The sequence below is a fragment of the Vicugna pacos genome, chromosome 33 (assembly GCF_048564905.1).
Source record: "Vicugna pacos chromosome 33, VicPac4, whole genome shotgun sequence".
NCBI lineage: Eukaryota > Metazoa > Chordata > Mammalia > Artiodactyla > Camelidae > Vicugna > Vicugna pacos.
The window spans coordinates 16,084,068-16,107,932 of record NC_133019.1 but is presented as its reverse complement, the minus strand read 5'-3'; the positions used below and the strand labels follow the sequence as shown (position 1 = coordinate 16,107,932).

Sequence of the window (23,865 nt, the reverse complement as noted above, 5' to 3'; positions counted from 1 at the left end):
AACTACCTATGTGCCCATCAGTGTCATGACCTGGGGCTGTGGCAATAAGCAACGAAGTCCTGGCCTCATGGAGCCAAAATTCTCTAGTGGGAAAGAGAGATAATATACAAACACGTGACTCTAAGTATTAAGTGTTACGGAAAAGCACAGCAAGACGAGGGGGTTAGGGAGCGCTGGTGCACTTAAATGTGTGTGTGTGGCGGGGGTGTTGTGGGTGTGTATAGGTGTGGATGTGTGTAGGTGTGCTGTGGATGTAGGGGGGTGTGTGTGGTGCGTAAGTGTGGGTGTGTAAGTATGGGTGTGTAGTGTGTGTGGGCATGGGTGTGTATAAGTGTGTGTGTAGATGTGTGTGGGGTGTGTTTTGGATGTGTGGTGTTTGTAGGTGTGTGTAGGTGTGGGTGTATGGTGTGTGTGGGTGTGTGTGTGTAGGTGTGGGTCCTCTTCCAACAAGACTGCCATAGCCAGACATGTAAAATTTCTTTTAAGGATTTCCTTTCAAAGCCTGATCTTTCATGGATGAAAGCTTAGAGATTTTCCTATATTTTCTCTCTGGTGCTTCTGGAAGCAAATCCTATAAATCGCCTGATGGATCAAATCAGAGAATCCAAGCCAGGCTGGGGAGCATCTCTGTGGTGACTCCAGGGCCCCTGGCAGTGGGACCCCCTTAGGTAGCAGTGTGGCATCCCACTTGGGCACTACATCCTTCCCCCGTCTTCTCCCTGCCCTGACCCCTGTCCAGGAGGACACAGCGTGCCTCAGTCTGATGGGACACGGTCAAAGCAGGGGCCTCGTGCTGATTCTCAGCAGCCTTGTCAGGCCATCAGAGTGATTCACTCAGAGGAATAAAAAATGACAACAGAACTGCCAGCATCCCAAATGGCCCAACGTTCGCAGAAGTCCTGGCCTTGGGACCTGCCCACTGGTTGCTGCTTCAACCTACAAGGAATGCCAAATAAATAAGCCAAAGTATGCATTTATTGGTCTCTCAGAGAAGGCTGTTTCCCCATAGAGCTCACGCTCTTAGCACAGGTCTGTGAATCCCTATATTTTATTTTTAAAAAAACAGCATCACCAGCCCCAACTAGATCATGCATCTTCCCTTAGAGCTGAATAAAGGCGGAGGGGCGCTTTCCTTCCCTGTCTGCTCTCATCATTCTCCCTGGCGGGTGGCAAGGTCCACTGCTCAAACAGTTAATATTCTTCTGACACAGCAGTGACTGTGTTTGGAATTCCAAATGGAAAGGATGTCGGGGTCTACATTTCAGAGGAAAACTTGGAAGATCAGCCAGGTCATTCATCTGCCAGATTCTGTGCTTGCTGTCACGGAGGAGGGAGGAAGGGAGAAGGCGGAGGAAAAGAGAGACTTTCCGAGATAAAATCCACCAAAGGTGAAAGCTAAATGCATTATGGTCCATTGGCAAGAACCGTAAATGAGCCTTGAGAGAGCTCGGTTCCACCCGTCCTGCTGTGAGCGATCTGGGTGACTCCAGGCGAGTCTCATCTGTTGTTGCTGCTGCTCTGTTTATGTATCTGGCCGTGATCTTATGTGTAGGTTAGCTGTGAGGTTCAAATGTTATAGTAGATGGCAAAGTTCTTCCAGGAGATTGGGGGGGGGCGGGAAGTATCAAACATCATTTTGACTGCTTTTGTGGAATCTTATCATTTGAGCAAAACAGACCTTGGTCTCCAAGGTTTAATTTCGAGGAAAGTCTGAGGATTAGGTGAGTAAATTCTTTGCAGGCAGAGATTATGGCTTACATGGAACCACAGAATAATTGGAGCCAAGAGACCTTAGAGGTCACCACATCCCACCTCCCACCCAAATGCAAAATCCCTCCTACAAAACCCTCTGTGCTCCCACAGAAGCTTATCAGATAACGCACATCATCATTGGCTTTTTGTGAATGCCTTAGATCTAGGGGCTTTTCCCTTTTTAATCCCAAATTCCCTAGACTAAGATGAGAACACATAGTAGGCAATCTGCTGAATAAATAAGTCATGTTACGAACAGCCCTGGCAGACATCCCTCCAGACTCTGCTTTGAATGTTCCAGCGGCGAGAGCTCCTCTGTATTCTGGGCAGCTGTAATTGCCAGAACCGTCTTCCCTACCCAAGCTGGGATCGAACTCCTCCAATTCCTCCCCTTTATGATACAGGAAAAATGAATGTGGAGCATGAAGAGGGCCATGTCCCAGATCTTGGCTGAGTCCCTGGGATGTGCCCTGCCAAGTGTGGGTCCTTGGCTTCACGCAGGAAAGAATTCAAGAGCGAGCCACAGTTGAGTAAAGACAGATTTATTTAGAGAGATACATACTCCATGGAGTGTAGGCGGTTTCAGAAGGTGAGAGAAAGGCCAAGAGGTGTGGGGGTTGGGTGCTCAGGTTAAAGTAGAAGTAGATACACGTTCCATAGATGGAGCGCAGGCCATCTCCGAAGACGAGGGAGTAAGAGAAGCCATGAGATGCAGTGTGGCCAATTTTTATGGGCTCGGTAGCTTCCTATGCTAACAAGTGGGAGGACCATTCCAACTACCCTGGGGAAGGGGCTGAGACCCCCAGGAATTGGATCACCGCTCGCTCTTTGACCTTTTATGGTTCAGTTTCTAAGCTGTCATGGCACCTGTGGGAGTGTCATTTACCATGTTAATATTACAATGAGTGTACAATGAAGCTAAGGTCTACTAGAAGTCAAATCTCCTGCTATCTTGAGCTTCAAGGTCTACTGGGAGTTGAATCTTCCCCCATTTTGGTGTTAATTGCCACATCATTCCTTGAATGGCTGTGGCCTGCCCCCTTCCCTCCTGTCTCACTTTGGGTGTTGCCTTCTGGGGCTCTTTCCTTCATCCAGGAAAACTCTTAAATTATCTTCACCTCCTTCATCCCTCAACTCTTTCTGCTTCTTAAACCTCCCTTCATTTTGGTCTCTTCTCAGAACAGACACTGATTTGTAAATGCCCTTCTTAAAATGTGATGCTCAGACTAATCCAAATATGATCTTGCTGGCACATGAGTCACAGTGAGACAGGAGGGAAGGGGACAGGGCACAACTACTGAAGGAATAACACAGCAACTGAGGACAGGATAAAGCAGTTAGAATTAAGATGGCAGACGTTTCGACTTCCAGTAGACCTTGAACCTCATGGCACACCCACAGGTGCCATGACAATTCCTAGGCCAATCATAAAAGGTCAAAAAGTGGGTGATGGCACAATTCCTGGGAATCTCTGCCCCTTCCCCAGAGTAGTTGGAATAACCCTCCTACTCATTGGCGTGTGAAGTTACTGAGCCCATGGAAACTAACTACTCCCGCCCCTGTCTTGCCTTCTGAGATGGCCTGCACTCTGTCTATGGAGTGTGTATCTCCCTGAATAAACTTACTTTCATTTACTATGCCTCGCTTTTGAATTCTTTCCTGTGAGAGACAAGAAGCTATTCTCTGGTAACAAGAGGGACAATGGATACTAAATCTGTTCTTACAAGGACCCAGGTACCTTCCGACATTACAGGTACTTTACATCTGATAGCCTGTTCCGTTCCATTAAATCTGCAAAACAACCCTGGAGAGGAGGATCATCATTCCTATTTTACTTACGAAGAAACTAAGGTTCAGTGAGTTGCTTCAAGTCGCCCACAGTCTCACTGCTGGGAAGTGGCCGAATCGGGACCTGCTCTCACGTTTGCCAGAAGTCTTCCTTCCCATTCATCTGGTCATCAATTACTTAATAAATATCTACTCTACGCCGGACTCTGTGGTTGGCCCTGGGGGTGAAATGCCCCCACTTTGATTCCCTCTAGAACAAGCTGCCCCTCTGGCCCGAGAATATGTTTCTTGCCTGAGGGAGATCAGTGTTAACACAGCACTTTGCAAGCATCCTCGTTTTAGCCCTTTTCACATTGTAACGTGTGTGTGTTTATCCATTTCCCCCCATTACTGTGGGCTCCTGCTGTCTGACCCAGGTTCTCACCCCAGGGAAAGGTGTTCCATGTAGTGCTCACATCCGATAGGTGCTAAATAAATATTTATTGAATGGACGAGATGCTTATTTGCTAAATCAAAAGTTATGCCCGCTATGCCTAAAGGTAGAGCTGAAGGAAGGGAAATTAGACAAAAATGAGAGAGGAGGGGGATGTCTTTCTAGCTGTTCAAAAAAACCAAATTATCCCTGGTCATTTCTGGGGCAACAGAAATGCCTGAGTCAGCTTCACGTCCAGCGGGACTATGACTTTTTCTGATCTAGAATGTAATTGCTATGAATGTGGCCTCGAAAATTTTATCATCTCCCTGGGCAGCTGTATCACCTTCCTGGTTCATACTGGCCTCGAAGCCCCTCTGAGATCCCCAGATGTTTCTACCTAACCTGCTGTCAAGGCAGATGATTTCACAGCATGTACTGCTTCAGGGCCTCACTTTGAGGTTTTGTGATTATCTTTGTTAAATGTCCTCTGCTACTTCTAGCCTGTTTCTGTGAGTGTGGGTTTGTATCTGTTTTAGTGACCCTCCCAGCACTGCGTCACCCACAAACCTGATGAGGGTGCTTTCTGACTTCTTATTTTCCATTCGGGTAATTGATAAAAGTGTCAGATGGGAGAGCCAAGGACAGAGTCCTGAGGCACCTCACCAGAGGCAGACCTCCAGGGTGACCTTAATCAACATTTTCTCAACAGCGCTCTAAATAATCAAGATTTGACTTTACTGTATTACTATATTGCTCATATTTCTAGCTTGACGACAAGAGTATTAGAGGAATCAACGCAAGATTCTTTTCCCTGAAATCTACAGACTTCCCAAAAGGAAATAAGTAAATTTGGCTTGGATGTTTTGAATGGAATCATGGAGGATGGAATCACCATTTATCTAATAAGGGCTCAGAAACCATCTCCCTGGTGATCGTGTCTGGACTTTCACTGGGATTCAACACTGAGATTTTATTTCTGAAGTTTCCCCTTTTTGTGGAAGGCCAGACTAACATTCCCCTGTTCCAATTACTGGCCTATTTGACAACCTGATGGCCCCTACACACAACCTTCTGCTTTCACTTTCAGGAACCCCAAGCCAAAAACCCTTGACTACATTTATCAAAGAGAATGATCTCTATGTTGGAAAGGATAAAACAAATACTTTCAATGACAAACTGAAGCTTCAAATAGCATCTCATTGGTTGCACACTTAAAGCTGTAACCTAAGTATTGCTGTTGAGATGCTTCTAAGGATGCAGAGAACGAATCAAAGTATCAGTTCCAAACATCAGTCCTCCTTCGTCCTTGATCTGCCCGCCCCAAAGGTAACTAAACATAAGCAGGCCAGGAACCACATTGATAACAAAAATCACAACCACATTGTGCAATCACGTCTTCTTTTTGGTAAAGCCTGAACTCACCACTGGGGTTCAGATGACGCTCCCTTTGACACTGAATCTCAATCAGGACATGAGGTAAATGGGATTATTGTGCAGAAATACTCACTCTCCATCATCACCTTGTTGGTGATGGTGTATTTCCCTACTCCACAGCCTTTAGGTTTGGGTAGGTACTGGCTTTGGCCTCCTAGTAGGTGAAGAAGAGCTTCTTGCCCCTTAACTGGGGTTTGGGCACTTGACTGCTTTGGTCAATGGACTGTTTGTAGGTACAATGAAACAGGGGCTTGTGTGGTTGGGCTGGGGCTCTTCCCCTCTCCCAAGGCCATGAGCGGAACATTCCTGGAGTAGCTTATTGGTCCACAGAGGATGAGAAACACATAAACCAGTCTCCAGCTGACCCACAGACCTGCAGCCAAGCTCAGCTTAGACCGTCTGGCTCCAGATGTCCCCAGATGTGTGGGAAAGAAACGCAATGCATGGGAAAGCAATCTCAGGCATTGCGTAGATTTTTGTCATTGTCATACAGTGTCATTTTAGCATCCCAGAGCTGTTCACCAGACTGTCTGCCACAGTGCTGGAGACTTTGTTGATGCTGAATAAGAAATCCGTTGATCTGAACCGAGTTGAAAATGTGCCTGTTGTCCCTATGGCAGCTTCAGCGCAAGGCTCTCGCTGAAGGGCCCCAACTGGTAACATAATCCTTCAAGCGCATGATCACAGCTCCGAGTCTCAGTTCTTCTGAGGTGGTTAAACATTGACATACACACATGCCCACACACATCAATTAACTGTCCATCAGGACCTAGCCTACAGCTGCCAGTGCCCGGGAGGGCTGAGCTATTTTGAAACCAAACCAATTAAGAGCAGCAGCGAGGCCCTCAGGCTGAGGGAAAACCCAACCACCACAGATCCTTAAAATGTACAATCGTGGGACTAAATCGACATGGGTGGGCAAGATCCAGGCTCAGGATTTGGATAAAGCAGTTCCTGGGTCTCATGTGTAGGTGCACACCTGGCTTGATTTTCTGTGAGACGGGATTTGAGTATTGTTGCTGGTGATTGTGGGTGAAGGCCAAGGATGGACCTAACATCACCCCATGCATGATGGTGGCGGCCAGCTACATCGGAGAGAGTATAGTCTTGTTCAGTAATCATTCCAATAATATTTAATAACACTAATATCTAGTAATACATTAACAGTAAACCTGACATCTATCAAACACTTATCCGCCCAGCCGCTTATGTGCACCATCTCACTCAATCCTCATAATTGAATGAGAGGTTATCGAGCCCTCTGATACAGCATAATAATTGCCTCTATTTTATGGGTGAGGAAACTGAGGCTCAGAAAAGTTAAGTGATTTGCCCAAAGTCATGCAGCCAGTGAGGGAAGGAACTGGAGTTTGAATCTAGTCAAATCACATTTTGGTTGATAGATCAACTCACAAATTATAAAAGAAGGGTATTTTTAAAACTTCGCATCGTTAGTCTGAGAGTGGGGCAGGAGGGGGAAACAGCAACATGGGGGATCGTGGATCCTGGCAGCCGAAGCTTGTTTGCTGAAGGAGGAGGGTTTGCAGTTGGAGGCAGGGGGTGGGGTGGGGTGTAGATAGGTGTAGCGGAGAGGCGGAACGCAGGAGGAGGAAGATACAGGACTGAGGTGGGGAGTGGGGCTGCAAGGGGCTGGGCCAGGAGGAGGAGGGGCCTGATGATGCTCTCGGTGGGAATGGACCATCTGTGGGGAGAACTGTATGCTGTGAGACTATGTGCTTCAACACGGACGGTGCCCAACTCCCCGTCTTCTTCTCCATGAGATTTTCAGAAAAGTCTACAAAAGAGCCTCAGAAATGCTGTGTGACTCATTATTGACATTGAAGGAGCTGAGGTCACGCCCAAGGGTTGTGCTGGTAAAATCATACCCACAGAACCAGAGCAGGGGTGCTGTGAGCTTATCAGCTTCTCTGGGCTCTGCAGGGAAGGATGCTCCCCCGGGCTGACTCAGCCAGGGCGGGACTTCAGTCAGTCGGCTAATAGCTAATGGCCGTTATAGAAGGAAAAAGACCCCCCTCACACAGGCAGGTTTAACCCCAGGCCAGGGAGCACCCCTTGTCATGAGAAGTGAGAGCTGGACTTCAGCCCCGACTCACCGCACAACCCCCAACCCCACCCCCACCCCCACGCTGTCCCTGGGCAAGTACAAGCTGCATTAAGTTCTGCAGGGGTTCAGACACTTGTCTGGCACAGAAGTGGGAAAGCAGGCATCTGGGTTACACAGCTGTGATGCTGCGTGCTGTGTGGACTGTGTAGAGGTGCAACCAGGATGCCTCTGAGCCCAGAGGACGGAGGTGCGATCTGCCTGGTCAGAAGGACACGTGGCTTGGAAAGATCTTACATTTAAGCTGAAACCCGGGGGCTGAGTAGAATCTGATCAGACAGATGACAGAGCCAAGGACCTCTCTGCCCCTGGGAAAGGCACCAGAGTATGAATTTTGGACACTCTCAGTGGCTGAGAATGCCGTGGAATGCAAACATAAGCTCTCCAAAACCATTCTCCAAGAGACGCCCTCCTCAACTGCCCTAAACAAACAAGTACCAGGAACATCGCAGCTTCAGAGCAAGTCTTCTAGTCCCCCTTTCCAGAGAGCCTGAAGCTTCTACCCAGAAGATGCCACTGGACCAATAGGAGACTAAGTTATCAGATATCTACGAGGGGTGTGTGAGGGGGCTAGGCAAGAGGGGATGCTGCCTGGAGACGAGGCTGGGAAGGAGGTCTGATCCATGTAGTCATAAAGAGGAGTATTCAAGTTTCCTGTTACAGGATTACCGGGGAGAGTTAATGATCTCAACATTAGGTATCAAATGAAGCAGGATGTCTGATGAGTTACCCCAACTCCCAACAAGGCCTGGACGGAGCAGGACATGGGGCAGGTGAGAAAGAGAGTCAGGAGAGAGGTTTAGAGAGACAGCCCCTCTTCCAGAGGATAAGCTGGCTGGGATGGCAGAGGAGAGTCCAGAATTACCAAGGGGGAACCTAGTAGCCAGGGAGCTGGGTAGCAAAAGGACATAGAAAGGAAAGACAAACTCCATTTGCCCATTCTCCTTTTTAAATACCACATGGTGAAAAGCTACCATGTGCCAGGGTTACACAAACAAACAAGAGCTTTCCCCCTCTGATGACTTCATTGTCTTTCCTGGGTCTGGCTCTGGGTATACACACCCATCACCTTGCCCATCTTAACTGCACCAGAGTTTGTGATTCAGAATTCAGAGCTGACATTCTAGCATCTCTCTTATCTCTGAAACACTGAGATCTGGAATAGAAGAGTTCCCCAAGGAAGTGTGCACCGTCAGTGGGGCTGGGCCAGGAGAAACAAGCCAGGCTGAAAGGAGCTATGTCTAGTCAACTGGACAGAACAATGGAATTTGGTGAATGATAGCTGTGTATTAGCTCCAGATTCTTGGGGAAAATGGAGCCTACAGCAGAGCTATAATAACATATATCATCTCTCCCCCAGGAAGGAGAAACAGTTGTACCTTCCTACCTATTAATCACATCTTCCATTAATCAGGATAACTCACCATAATTGTGATTACAGTTGGGAATCAATTAATGCTCACCTTAAAATAAAGTGTAGAGAGGAAAGCAATTAATGTAATAGAGTTAGAGCATCAAAATGACATAAATGTTATTGACAGTTATGAATCACATCTTGCAGTTTTCTGGTTCTCTGCTCTTTTGCAGAGAGGTTTACATTGGAGGGGGAGAATGGCATCAGATCTTCCAGGTAACCTATAATGAAAAAGAATATGAAAACAAATATATGTATGTATATGTATGACTGAAACATTCTGGTGTATACCAGAAATTAACACACTGTAATTGACTGCCCTTCAATTAAAAAAAAAAAGTGAGTTCCAGCTCTCCTCATTACCACCTACTAAAACAGCAGGCCTCAGGGCTCCAGGCCAGCTTCTAACCCACCTCCAAGCTCCAGTTCCAGGCAATGAGGCTTCAAGGCCCTGGAAGGAGCCGTCCCAAAGAAGGGCCAGTGCTTCCCTGTTGGTTAGAAAGACTGATTTATTTCAGGCTTGGCCTAGCTTTTTTATTTTTTTTTCTCAAAGGCAAAGTCTGTGATCTTTCAGATGTGTACTGTTTGGCTGTTTGTTTGTTGGCAATCATCTGGAAGAGAGTATAATATTAAATAGATTTAACCCAACTGAAACAGAAAAATGGCATTTAAAAATCCATACTGAGCGTTTTAGCTTCTTGCATCTGTTCAGGCCTTTCCCCCAACAATTCTCAGAGGGAACCAGGATATAGGGGGTGATTATTTTCAATTTTTAGATGTGGAAAGCAACATTTAAGGGAGTGAATGACTTGTCAAGGTCACACAATGAGTTCAAGGCAGGCCGGAACCCAGGGAGGCTGTCTTACCACTAGGCCAGCTTTACAGAAATCATTCTAGCGCACCTCTCCTGATGGTCTCTCAAGTTCATATTCCAGCCCCCAAAGCCTCCTGTTCCGGGTGGACGCTCCTCGGGAGATCTTCCAGGTAGCAGTAAAAGGTCTTGAGTTCAGTCTGCTCTAGACCCTGAGCACACTTTGGCAGAAACCCAATTGAACCTTACAAAGGAAACTTTAGATTTGAAGACTTCAAATTCAGCTGGAAGAGATTTGAGGGGTAATCAAAGCCACAACTTCATTTTCCAGATGAGAGCACTGAAGCCTGGGTTGGGGAGGGTGTAGTGATTTGGGTCCATTCCCAGCTTTGGACAGAAACCTCACAGCCTCACTTGACAGGGGAAAGGGTTTGGCTGTAACCTGGTTAAAAATAAAGCTATAATAACTGAAGAGAAATCTTTGCAGACCTCACCCGAATGCTTTATGTAGATTCGGATGATGTCCTTATGTGGTCGTTGATTCAAATGTTTTGGGCCATACCAAGTTTCTTGTTCATCGAAATGACTCACTTGTGCCCATCTGCGGATTCCTTACGTAGTTAATCTCATTCCTTTCCTAAGCTCCCTGAAAATTCCAGATCAGCAGTTCTTTGATCTGCGCTGTCCTCAGAACCACCACTCTAGGTAATCAGAAGCTTCGACAAAGGGAAGTTACAGGATCCAGGCCTGGCCCCTTTTTTCTTCCTCACGGAAGGGCTTACCCACCACCTGCGGGTTGAGCCCCGAGGGCTGCCCAGACAGGATGGCACCACCCTCTGTGAGAATGGCTGCAGGGACCTGGATTTCTGTTTCCTAGCTGAAGTCTTCCTTGCATCACCCTAGCCACATCCATCATCCATTCGGGCCACTGCAGCCTGCAGAGAGAGCTCAGAATAAAACCGCAAGGCTGCTACCCACAGCCTTAGTATTAACTAAGTCTTTGTGAGACTCCGAATGTAGTTTTGATTCAATTGCCTAATAAATTCCAGAACATGGAGGACCCACAGGCACTGAATTTGTAAACTTTTCTTTTTTCTCTTTTAATCGATGTCAAAGAGGAGAAATTACGCACATGGACATCCCAGGGTGATTGATCCATAATCCTGCCTACAGGCCACCCTAAGATGTGCTACCCTAATTAAGCATAGCTTCTCTCAAATCAATGCCCAATGTTCTGTCCATTTAGGAGCTGGGTCCTCAGAGACCTCCACAGCCACTAGATGGCAGTAGTCAGTTAATCATGCAGCGTGGGCGCGCCTGGAAAAGCGAGATCCCCACAGAGCAGCCAAGCTCTAGGATTTATAATCAAGTCCAGAATATCTAAATATAAGGACGCCCGCTCCCCTCCTCCATCCCCTGAAGATGACTCTCACTCTCTTTAATTATTATTTAAAATAACAGCTACTCTGGACTAGGCTATTTATGAAACATGCAGGACTGTGGCAGAAAAGAGAGGCCCACGTAGAGCTGGGGGAGCAGTTTCTGAACCGCCCCTTGCTGAGTCAAGATGAAGTGGAGGCAGCTGTTAGCTCCTACTGCAAGAAGATTGCTCCTTTGCATCTTTCCAGCTCCAGCTCCCCAGGCCCTTCCAGTCAGGGACCTCAGCCAGACCGTGGGCCCCAGACCGCAACTCACCACACGGCTGTGCTGAGCTCCGAACCACGCCCTCATATTAATTTATGGAACCACAAAGCGATTGCAAAGTTGTGTTGTATTTTTCTCCTGAAAACCCGCTATGGGAGAACGAGTTTGAACTGGAACCAAGCCTACATGTTTCCTAGAACTATCGGACCGGGTCTTGAGAATGTTCTCTGAACCCGGGCTGGACTGTACCTATATGTCACAGACCTGGTCTCCCGGTTGAAACACAGTTCTTTAAAAGAACCTTTCTTTCAGCTGAAGCTGCCCCCAACCCTGTTCTGGCCCCTCACTGTGGAAAGTCTTCCATCAGGGTTTCCTGGTCAGGGCCCCCAAGGAAGGCTTCCATGTGGAGATGCCCCCAGGTTCTGCAGCCAATTCCTTATTAGGCTATATTCTAGCTGGTCATTTCTGTAGCAGCCAGAGAGTCTGGTGGTTGGATCGGAGATTTATGGAGGACACTTGGCTAAAATATAAACAGTGGTTTAGAGAAAGGGAATCTGCTTTGTGTCAACAGTAATACGAGGCTGGGGGCCTCCAGCAAGCTGCACTGGATGTTCACCCACTGAATCAAGTCACTACATCATCTGGCCCCGTCTGACCGGAGGGGCTCTGGCTGGAGAGCAGCAGGCTCCCTGCCAGCTCTTCAGTTTGTTTCTCAACCCGGGGGAGGTCCATTGGCTGCATTTCTCCTCCTATCCCACCTCACCTGGGCCGAGGGGGGCTGAGCAGGGACCTCAGAATCAGATTTAATAAGCATTTATTTCCAGCTTTCTGTGCCAGTCACTCTTTCATGGCCATTTCATTTTATCCACATAACAACCTTCTGAGGTCTTTAGGGGTGGGTCCATGTTTGGCGAGATGAGAAGCTGGTACAATTTAGGGGCAGGGGGCTTTAAGAAAAAACAAACCAATGTAAAATTAGATATAAATGTGAATATTCATTTTAGTATAATGCAAAATTCATCACACACATACACAAATGACCGTGGCTTTGGAAATTCAGGTTTCTTTCTTCTGAGCTCTCTTCAGGTAATTTACCAGGAATGCTCACATATGATTGCTTGCCACTGGCAACCTGGCTTCCCCTCACCCCAGAACATTCTGCTCTCATTGGGGCCATGAAGAGCAGGGGCACAGAGGCTTGGCGCTTCCAGCTTGGAGGTAAATTTGCTCTGCAGGTATGTGACGTTCTCTGACAGAAACAGTGTGTGACTCACCAGGGCACAGCCCTAACAAGGTGAGAAGCTGAAATGTGCAATCAGAACTGCCCGCGCCAAGCCTAGTGTGTTTTCACTGTGCCCTACCGCCTCCCGCATGGCTGCAGATTGGTCTGGGGCTCCGGTGGTCCAGCTTGAAACCCACTCGCAGGCCACTTTTGGTCTGAGCCATAAATCCCACAATCCTCCTCCCTCGCCCTGAGGCCGAGGAGAAGCCCTGAGGAGAGGAGGAGGTGGTCTTTTCGACGCGAGGCGGACCATTTCAGTTTTCTGCTACTCCTTTCCGTAGGATGCTTGCTTGTTTCTTGCCTGTTGACTCCTGCAAACTTGAGGGCTGCACATCTTCGTCTTCTGGGAGGGGTTGTCAGTGGGAGGGTCTGTTTGAAGGAGGAGCTGTCTGTGGGAGGGGTGTCTGAAGGAGGAGCTTTGTGGGAGGGGCTGTCTGAGGGAGGGGTATCTGAGGCAGGGCTTCTGAGGGAGGGCTCCCTTGGCCAATAAGTGTGCCTTTGTTCTGGCCCGTGTCCAGGCCCTCCCCTTGAAGCCTTTCTCTGTCCCTCACCTCTGAGTGCCCTGCCCCTGAGCCCTGTCTTCTTGTCCCTCCTCCCTCTCCCTATAAAATCTTTCTTTCTGTGCAAGGATCTATTGTTAGTCATTTGCATCTTAGGGTGGAATTTAAGTCACTTGGCTTCTTTCTCCAGGATGAATGGCAATTCTCCGTAAAGGAACAAAAGCTCTAACCCTTCCAAGGCATGGGGGGCAGGGGGAGCAGCCAGGGATGTAACCTGAGTGGGTGGTGGGGGTGGAGAGATTCCCCACATTTTTGAAACATTGTTTATACGGTTTTATTATTGTTCTTTTTAGTTTATAAGAAAAAGAAAACAGAAATTTAAAAAGGAGTGACCACGTATGGTGTGTCAAGCTCTGTGCTAGGTGCTTTCAAAAATGATTCTATTTAATCCTTGAACAAGCCTGTGCAGTAGATATTATGATACCCTAGTAAAGGATGACAAAGCTGAGGCTGGCCACCGTACACAGTCACACAAAGACAGAAGGAACTGTTTTTGGTGAGTACCTACTTTATGCCTGGCTCTTAGGCTCTGCCTTCTCCCAAGTGTCTCATTTATTCCTACAGTGTTTCCCAGTTGGTAGCGTTAGCTGCATTTTAAAAAAAAATGAGAAAACTGAGGCTCGGAGCAATAAAATGGCTTTCCCAAGATCCCTCCCACATGGGAAATTACCTGATGCAATGGTAGCCTTTAAGTGTTCTACCAGGTAAGTTACTTCAGAGGTCTCCAAACAGAAAGGCTCGCGGGCCAAATTATGTGTTCAAAGCACACAATTTCCTTAAATCTATTTAAAACGCAAATCAAGAAACAAGGGGAGAAGGCTGGGGTGGGTTAACTCACTTAGGATGGGGGCAAGCAGGGGGAAGGACCATACTCCCAAAATCCTGGGTCACAAAACGCTTCCCCTCCCTCTGCCGTATCCATTTTCCCTGCTGATGGTGTGGTTATGGGGCTCAGAATTAAGATTTGAACAAGGCCCAATACACAGAAGGTCCCTTGGGCCAAAGCATGCATTTGCTCTCTGATAGGAGGATGACGAGGGCAAGAACAAGTACGCTTGGCCACCACTCTAGCTTGCCAATTCATCTTCTCAACAGCCAAGAATGTTATTTACATTTCTTGCACGGAGCACATGGGGCCAAAATGAGACCATATGGATGTCAACCAATGGCTTGCTGATTTTGGCGTGACCAAGCTGTCAGCCCAGAGGTGACGCGATCATGACTTGTTTTTTCCACCACTTTCTATCCTTAAGAAACACTTACTTGTTTTGAGATACATTCCATTTATTCTATATATCTTTCACATGTCTTACAGGTTACTAACTTATCTATAATTAGCATATCTTATGAATTCTGCATATGTCTACTTCCTTACGCATCATCTGTACTTCACACATCTTAGGTGTTTTGCCTGCATCTCATAAGCTACTTGCTTTCTATCTATGCTAGTTTTAGTAATCTGTTGCTGTGCAGTGGATTACCCTAAAACTTATCAGCTTAAAACAATAATATACTTAAAAAAAACCACTTTCATGGTTTTTGTGGGTCAGAAATTTGGGAGCAGCTTGGCTGGGTGGTTCTGACTCAAGGTGTCTCTTGAGGTTGCAGTCAAATTGTCAGCTGGGGCTACAGTCATCTGGAAGCTTAACTGGGACAGAGGATCTGCTTTCAAGATGCCATTGACATGGCTGATATGTTGTGCTGGCTGATGGCAGGGGCCCATATGAATTTCTCCACTGAGCTGCTGGAATATTCTTATGATGTGGTGGCTGTCCTCCCCCAGAGCGAGCAATCCAAGAGAGAATAATATCTTTTATGACCTAGGTTTGGAAGTCATACACTGTCATTTCTGCAAATCCTATTGGTTATACAGGGTAGCCCTGCCCAGCGTGAGAGGAGACCATAGGAAGAGCCCTGGGGCCAGGATCATCGGGGCCAGCTCAGGGGCTGGCTTCCCCAGTGAACTATTTACGAATTTCCTCTATCCAGTCATTAGCAGCATCACTGACGCTTGCTACTCAGTAAGATCACCAAGAATAATGCTCTCATAAGAGCCACCCTGCAGGGACCTGGGAGGAGCTCTGGACCAGCGTAGAACGGGAGCCAACACGCTCTTGGCTCTACCACGACCTCCTCTCAGGGGCTGCTTCTTGTAGAAGCTGCTTTCGTCTCCCAGGCATGGAAAATATGACTGAACAGGATTTAGAAGTTTTTTAAACTCAAGACTTGAGACACTGTAGTGCCTCTTGCATCCAGGCGAGCAACAGCCTCATAAATCGTGACCACCCATGGCGATGCCTTCCCACCACTTTTGCTGATGACATGTGTGTTTGTTTCTGTTTTGCTTCCATTTTTGTGTGTTTGTCTCTGTTTTGCTTCCATTTTTGGTGTTAAATTTGCTTCTAATGAGGGACATCTCTTTTTTGTGGGACATGAGGAAAGGTCATTATTGATTCATGCCTGGTTCAGCCCACAGCTGCGGGGGGTAACCTTTGTCGAGGAAAACAGCCATTTTACCCCATCTTGGTGCAGGTGTTCTATGACTAGACACCTAGAAAGGTTGTAGTCAAGTTGTGTCTGGCTTCACTAAGCCCTTTCAAGATGTCTTATGACTCGGTAAGAAAATATAACTGTCTTACACGTTATATTACAACCATCCTATGGTTGTTCCAGACGAACTCATGTTAGCACATTGTATTTCTTCATGTCTTGGCTACCAGGGCTCTTCCTTTGAGTTCAGATGTCCTTCTCATCACTAGATTGGGATATGCATAAAATCAGATTTTCATTTATTCATTACTTTTTTTGAATCTTACTTCCCCCACAAAACTTAATGGGTGAGCCTCTTCAGATGACATTCATTTGGAAGTCTTACCATGATCACCCTTCAGTGCCTGGCATGGTTAATTAAAAAGCACAGTGGCTTTTGGAATCTCACTGTTTCCTGCCGATGGTTAATTGATGTTGTTTTGCCTACCTGTCTTTGTTCCCTGATAACATCACCATGACTGGGCAAATCATAGCTGTCCACTCCAGGGACATGTGGCTACTAATCTAGCCAAAACTGTCTGCTCTGTTCCTTTCTACTCCAACCACTAGCAACAGTGTATCTTTACTTGGGAATCTCAGCAGTACTTGCTCAGTGTCCATCCCTCTGTCACCATGTAGTGCAATGAGACCTTTCTCTTCTTGGTCTAACTCCCCCCCATCCCAGGAGTTGTCCTGAGATAGCACATGGATGCGTCCTCCTTCAGGAATCATTTGCTGATCCTTGTGAGCTCATCTCCCATGTGACGGAGAGATGGCTTCTCAGGGAATGGCTTCACAATCACCCTAAAGTCCAGGGTCTCAGCACAGCACCACTGTCTGGGATCTGAATTGTCAGGACTCTAGGCTAAAGTTTCACTGCAGGTGCCCTTTTCCAAATAGGAGGTCCAGCACCTACTCATGTTGTGGCATCTTCACTCCTAACCTCAGCCTTTTGCACAAACCCGTCAATCAGGGATCATGCATGCCTTTCATCTTTGAGTAGACACCCAACAACAAGAAGTTGGTGTAGAGACTGGGACAGTGAGCCCTGTTTTGATAGCCTATTGCCCTAACTGCACATTATTCTGCATCACTTTCCACTGCACCCAGGTGAGATACAGATGCCTTCTTGTGCTGCTGGTAGGTTCCTCCCTGTAGAAATAGTTTCTGAACTTCTATGTAAGCAAATTCTTGCTGTTCATCTTTATCAACTTTCATCTGCTTATAGTGATCTCTTTAAAATTGAAACTCTATGTGATGGCCTTTAGGCCCATTTACTTTAGAAAAAAAGCATCAAAACCACATGTACCCCACATGCACCCGGCATTTTAGTATTTTTACTTGGGTGATAGCCTGTCTGGCCTAAAACAGTCTTGGCCATGTCACAGATGACTGTCTTTGGGTTGAATGGTGTATCTGGGTCATGGCATCCTTCCACGGATGCCTTTCACTTCCATACAGTGGTGGCGAGCTATCCCTTGGCCATGACTGTGGCACCCTCAGGGGTTGTTGGTTCTTGACTGCCCCTTGCTTTATGGCTGGATATGACTTTTGAGGGAGGAAGCCTATCTACCCTGGTTCTGGATGATTCTGTGTGATATTCTTAACTGATTAGAGAATGACGGTGACTGCGCATTATCCATCCCTGAGAGGTTTCTACATGAGTGTGCAACGCTCTGGCGCCTCAATCTAGTGGGGGGAGTGGAAGCTCTGCATACAGTCATTACCAAGGTTGCCTACTTGTCCACTCCCTCTGTCTCCTGCTAAGTGACTCCTGGACTATGGATAATGGCCTCTTTCACTGGTCCTCTCAGTGGGGAGATATTTCTCATTAAGACCAAACCACTTTGGCAGAAGCACCTGTGGAAAGATAATAGGCCTTTTGAATAGAGTCAGTATCCAAAGCTATTATGATGATAATCACCAGAAAAACGCCTCTTCCTGCCAACGTCTCTAACATGAATGCAGCGACTCAAGTCATCTTCTCCTCAGTCCTGACCTTCGTCTTCCTGGTGCACGTAGGCAGTGTTAATTACTGGAGAATTTCACCACCTTATTATGCAACTACACGTTCTTTCTATACCAGCTGCTAGCAGTCTGGGCCCTTTGAGAGTCCATTTTACAGGACGCCATCGGCTAGGTGGTGCTGGCCTGTTGACCATATGGGACTCTTTACTTTTTTCCAGGGCGAAAAATTTATGCTGACCATGGAGAACTCGTACCCTGGGTTTAACTCCGCTTTCTGGTTTACTTGTTTGTTTACTGTTAAGGCAGCCCACTCTGCCATTAGAGATACGGACTTTCACATCATGGCACCCCGTGGAGATCTCCTCCATCTTCAGTGAGCAGAGCATTCATCCAGCTGATGCTTCTGCCCATTCTTGGGTACGAAAGAGGGCCACTAGGTGGACTTTCTACCTAGCTACCACCTCCAGCCAGTCAGCATCACTGAAAAGTAAAATGGCCTTTCAAAAGCCAACCGTGCCACCTTCCCGGCTCCGTGTTTTTCTCCCTCTGTATGTCCTACCTTGCCCATGCGGTAAAAGTCCTGAATGACCTCCTCCTTTATGGCTTTGTTTCTTCAGCCATTCATGTGAGCAGGATTGGGGTCAAAGAGTAGAAAACGTACTCATTTGGGGGATGTGATCATTGACCCACATTAGTATCGACAGCTACGATATACCAATAGGAATTCTGAGCTTTTAAAAGCTAGAAATGCCCCCCTAGTTTTCCTGCCACGGTACACGGATTAAGCTAAAGAGTTCTGTTTCTTCCTTTTAGGGACATCTTTCTGTTTTCCATTCTATTCCAAGTTCTGTTTCTTTCTTTTTTTTTTAAACTGAACGTGTATGCATTTATTTTTTCTACTATTTTTACATTTTCTACTATTTCTATGAGTTCAGTAAAGGGGGAGATCTTATCCTGCGCTCAATCTGCCATCAAGCCCTGACAGGAAGCCTGATTCCCCCTTTCAAACTCAGTTCTCCTCTCTTCATTGTGTCGATCAACCTACCTCCCCATCCCCTGCTCAGCTCTGAGCCCTGTTTACATACGCGAAGACTCACTGATGTGCTCCGCTAAACAGTAGGTTATGTATTCCAAGTCTCCCCTTTGGCAGCCTGGAATAATGGGCGGGAGCTTTGAAATGTCCATCTTGTCCTTCATCCTTCCTCACTAATCGCAGCCGAGAAAGGAAGCTCGTTAGAGATTTATATCCTCCCTAATATGAATTTTGTTTTCTTCTTTAAAAGGCAGATGTGATTGTTTTAGGTAATATTTTTTTCTCTGTACAATTATAAGTAACATTTATGGAGTACTTAGGTACCAAGAAGTACCCTAGGTAGACTATCGATGCTTAATGCTTACAATATCCTGAATGGAAGTGTTTCCTCTACATAGACAGATGAGAAAACGGTGACTGAGAGGCTGAATAGTTATCTGTGTTTTCATGGCTATCGAAGGTCAGAAATGGGATTCAGACTCCTTCCTGTATGACTGTAGAGTAAACCTCTTTTGCACAGACACTGATAGTAAATATTTTAGGCTTTGCAAGCCATATATGGTCTCTTTTACAGATTCTTTTTTTAACTGCCTCTTTAAACATATAAAAACTAGTTTCAGCTGGAGCACTATAAATAACAGGGCATGGGCCACATCTGAACTGTGGGCCCTCGTTTGCCAAACCCTACTTTAGAGCATCTGTTTTCAACCACCATAGCCAGGAGTGGGTGGCCAGATAGGGCTCCATTCCATCGTGCCTGCGCCCGCGCGTGCGCCGTGAACACCAGGCACGCTGCAGCAAGTCATGATTCAGAGGCAGGCAAAGCCCGTGCTCTTCAAATAGCTTGAATGTTCCAGCTGGGTTTTTGCCCCTGCTTTCTGAAAAGGGAATGAGGACAATAGGCCTTAGGACCGAATTGTCTGTTTTTTAATCTCCTTGTCCCGTTGGTCACGCTGAGTATTCAGGGCCCCAGGTAAAGAGGCAGTGAATTCGGTGGCGTTTTTCTCGTCTAAGACTTTAGGCAACCACCGCTTTGCTGTTCCTTCTTTCCGAGAGACATTTATCATAAGCCTGTTTGGGGAGAAGAAGCAGGGGGTGGAAGGGTAATAATTAGAGTCAGGGTCTTCATTTCCTCATTGCCCTCCATCAATAGATAATTATTTAATGATTATTATGAAACATCAGGGAGACCATTTGGTAGGCAGTTAATAGGCTAGAGCTTAGAGATGATAAAGGCCTAATGTAAGAGAGACTGACAGTAGGGTGAATTCAATAGACCGTAAGGGTTTGGTGTAGGGTATGAAGAATGAACAGGAGCTGCAAGCTGATTCTAAGAGGGCCAGCCTGGGTGACTGAGAGGACGAAGATGACACCAAATAATGGGAAACAAAGCAGAGGGTCGGGTTTGGAGGGGGAGGGGTCAAACTGCGCTGGGTGAGTTAAGTCTGAGAGTACTGCAGTTTTCATATAGAGATGTCAGGCCAACAATCTGAAACATGGGTTCAGAACTAATGAAATTGCCAGACTAAAGAGTTTTGAATTTAGCCCCAGGACAACTTGGACCTATTGGGAAAAAACAAATTGTACAGAGGTGTTTCTTCACAAAAGCGCTGTTTAGAAAAGTTATTTTGGAGGAGGAAAAGGTCTTGCAAGGTGTTTCCAATGATCCTGGCTATGATATGATGAGGGTGGGAGCTAGAAAGGGGGCAGTAAGACAGGAAAGTAAGAGGGATGCGAAACATATTGTTCAAAAACTTGGCAAAAAAATATAGATTTTTCTCCTTTAAAAATAGCATTTCCCCCAATATTTAATTTTGAACAATTCTAAACCAATCATTGACAAAAACAGTGTGATGAATACCCATGTTCTTTGCCAGTTTTACACATCTTTTGCCCTATTTGCTTTCTTTCTCTTTCTCTTCTTGGAAAATGGACACATTATAGTGATCACACCCAGGGAATTTAAAAGAGATGGCATAGCTTTATCTAACATATAACCTATGTTCAAATTTCCACCACTGTCCTAACAATGACTTTTATAGCTTTTTTTTTCCTAGTAGTCAATGAACGGTGCACCATTGCATTTACTTTATCATGTCTTTTAAATCTTATTTAATTGAGAACAGTAGCCCTTCCTCTTTTGGTCTTTTATGACATTGACCTTTTGAAGAATCTAGACCACTGGCTTTGAAGAATGCCTGATGATTTGGATTTGTCTGAATGTTTCCTCGTGATTAGATTCAAAGTTAGTGGGTTTTGGCAGGAATAATATATAGGAGGAGCTGATTCCCAATCAGAGCACATTTGAAGGCACATAAAATCAATTGGTCCCATTACTGCTGATGTTACGTTTGATCTTTTGGTTGAGCTGGTGTCTGCCAGGTTTCTTATTGCAAAGGCACCTTTCCCCTTACCTTTTAGGTGATGCTTTGAGAGTATTTGACTATCCTGATCTCCAAAACCAGCCGTTTAATGTTTTGGCTTACATTAATTATCCTTGCCTGAAGTGATTATTGCATTGGTGGTTGAAAAATGGAGATTTTTTCCTAATCCTATAATTCTTTCTACATTCACTATCTGACATTCTATTCAAAAAGAGCTTTCCTTCCTTCAACTTTTGTTTTTAGTATCATTATGGATTCATGGATCAAAAAAATTAAGTTCGATACGTTATAATTTATCGCTATCATTACTCATTTTTAAAATTAAAATATAACGTACATACAGTGCATTGTCCAGGTCTTAAACATGCAGTTAGATGCATCTGACAAGCATACATACTCATGTTACTCACACCCGAGACAGAACATTTCCAGCCCCACAGAAAGTTTCCTTATGTCCCTTCCCGTTTAATTCTTGTAATTGCTCCAGGCAATCACTTTTCCTTATTCGTTTTAATACTCAAACTATTCCATTACCTGGCGGGGGAAATACCATGATCACGAAGGTGGTTTTCCCAGGGCAAGACTTATCCATTGCACTCCAGATGTGCTGACCACTGCAATTTCCCCAAATGTGGGAAACTCGACTGCATAACTTGTGGTAGTGGGGGACTGCGTTCGCACTTTCCCCTAAAAAAAATACTCAAACTATTCCAGATTTGGCTAGTGAGAGCCTCTTTAGGCTAGTTCCTGGGTCTTTTTGTCATACTTCCATCAGTTTCTGAGCCCATCCTTGCTTTCTGGGACAATGAGACGCCCCAGACATCTAGAATCAGGTATTTATTTCCTCAAGGAGCCCCTATTCTTTTTGTGTCAAATGGTATTTAGAAACCAAGATTTAGTTGCTGGATGCATTAGTTTCCTAGGGCTGCTGCAGCAAAATGCCACCCACTGGGTGGCTTAAAACCATGGAAGCTCATTGTCTCCCAGTTCTAGAGGGTTGAAGTCTGAGATCAAAGTCTCAGCAGAGTCATGATCTCTCTGGGGGTTCTAAGGGAGAATCCTTCCCTGCCTCTTCCTAGCCTCTGGCGGCTGCCAGCCGTCCATGGCATTCCTTGACCTGTAGCTGCCTCGCTTCAATATCCGTCTCTGTCTTCACATGACTGCCTTCCCGCTGTGTGTCTGGGGGTCTTCGCATGGCTGTCTTCTTATAAAGCCACCAGTCGTGGGGTTTAGGGGCTCACACTAATCTAGTATGCACTCAGCTCGATGACATCTGCAAAGACCCTACTACTGACTTCGGTCACATTCACATGTACCAGAGGTTAGGACTTCAGTACATCTTTGTGGGGGACACAGTTCATCTCACAATACCAAGTACACTCATTGAAATTAAGATGTCATTTTCTGGGCCATTTCAGTAAACAGACTTAGGTTAAAAAATATATATATATATATTATACACACACACGCACACACATACATACATATTATATATAAATCATACATAATCATGAATTTATACTGATATGCTCAATTCCAACCCAATGCCAGGGGTTCCCCCATCCCCTCCTCCCCATTCTATATTTGTATCTCTCACCCTGGCAAGTAGGATTTGCCGACTCCTCCAATACAAACCAAATAGTGTCAGAATTCATTATCCACACCACTACCAGTAACAAATTTAAAGTTCAAGATTTCATTACAGTTTTGCTCATCCTTAGAATATATTCCATCGAGGATGTTCAGCCAATGTATTATGTTCAAAAATTACTTGAGTTACCGCTTTTTTTCCTTATGTGGTTATTTTATTATTTTGAGATACAATTAGGGCCATTTGTTCTGTTTGTATTCAACTTTAGATTTTTAAAAATTGATTTAGCTTATGTTTTGAATATGCAAATCAACTCCTTTCTCCCTTGGTGATTTATTTAACTTATTTTTTTGAATACATAAAACATTAGCTTGTTAAAACTATGCAAAAATTGTACTCTGAATTTTCCCTCCCTCCCCTAATCATTTTAACCTCATTCTTACTCACTCCTCTTTAGGTAAACACTTTTATTATTTCCTGGTTCAACTTCCTGTGTTTTGTTTTGTAAAAATAAACAAATACATAAATATACACATGTATATACATATCTTTTTCTTATCTCCTCTTATTTCTTACACAAAAGTATCTTGTAAAAAGCTTTGCTCATCTTGCTGTATTATTTTTTAGTTTACATGACATCAGTCACTCAGTATAAGTTCATAGACACCTTCCTCATTCCTTCTTACAGATGTGGAGTCCTCCATTGTGTGGTGGTATTGCTGTTTATTTAATCCGATTCCTGTGGATGAGGATTTAGATCATTTCCAATAATTTTCATTGCATATAGTGCAACAAAGGAAAAACCTTGTGGTTGTTTTCATTTCGTAATTGTTGAAGGAGTATTTTTAAGGTCAACTTTTGAAAATGGGATTCCTGAGCCCACGGGCAAATGTGTTTGCAGCTGAATCGGATATTGCCCAAGTCCCGTTTGTAGGAGTTTTTTCATTCTCGCCAACGGTGTCTGAGAGGGGACTTCTCCTCTACTGTTTCACCAGCAGACTGGCTGTCAAGATTCTGAAACTTTTGCTAATTTTTTAGGTGAGAAAATAGCCTAGTTTTAATTTGCCTTTCTTCATTATGGATGAAATAGAACATCTGTTAATATCTTTGAAGAGACATCATATGTATTTTTGGTTGA

At 45.4% G+C, this 23,865-nt stretch overlaps 1 non-coding gene across 1 annotated transcript; it reads left to right on the top strand.

Annotated features, from left to right (window-relative positions):
• The first annotated feature begins 21,662 nt into the window (after positions 1-21,662).
• On the top strand, positions 21,663-21,826 carry LOC116277479 (U1 spliceosomal RNA). Its single transcript, XR_004186931.1, has one exon. It is a non-coding gene; the product is annotated as a U1 spliceosomal RNA (small nuclear RNA).
• Positions 21,827-23,865: the final 2,039 nt, after the last annotated feature.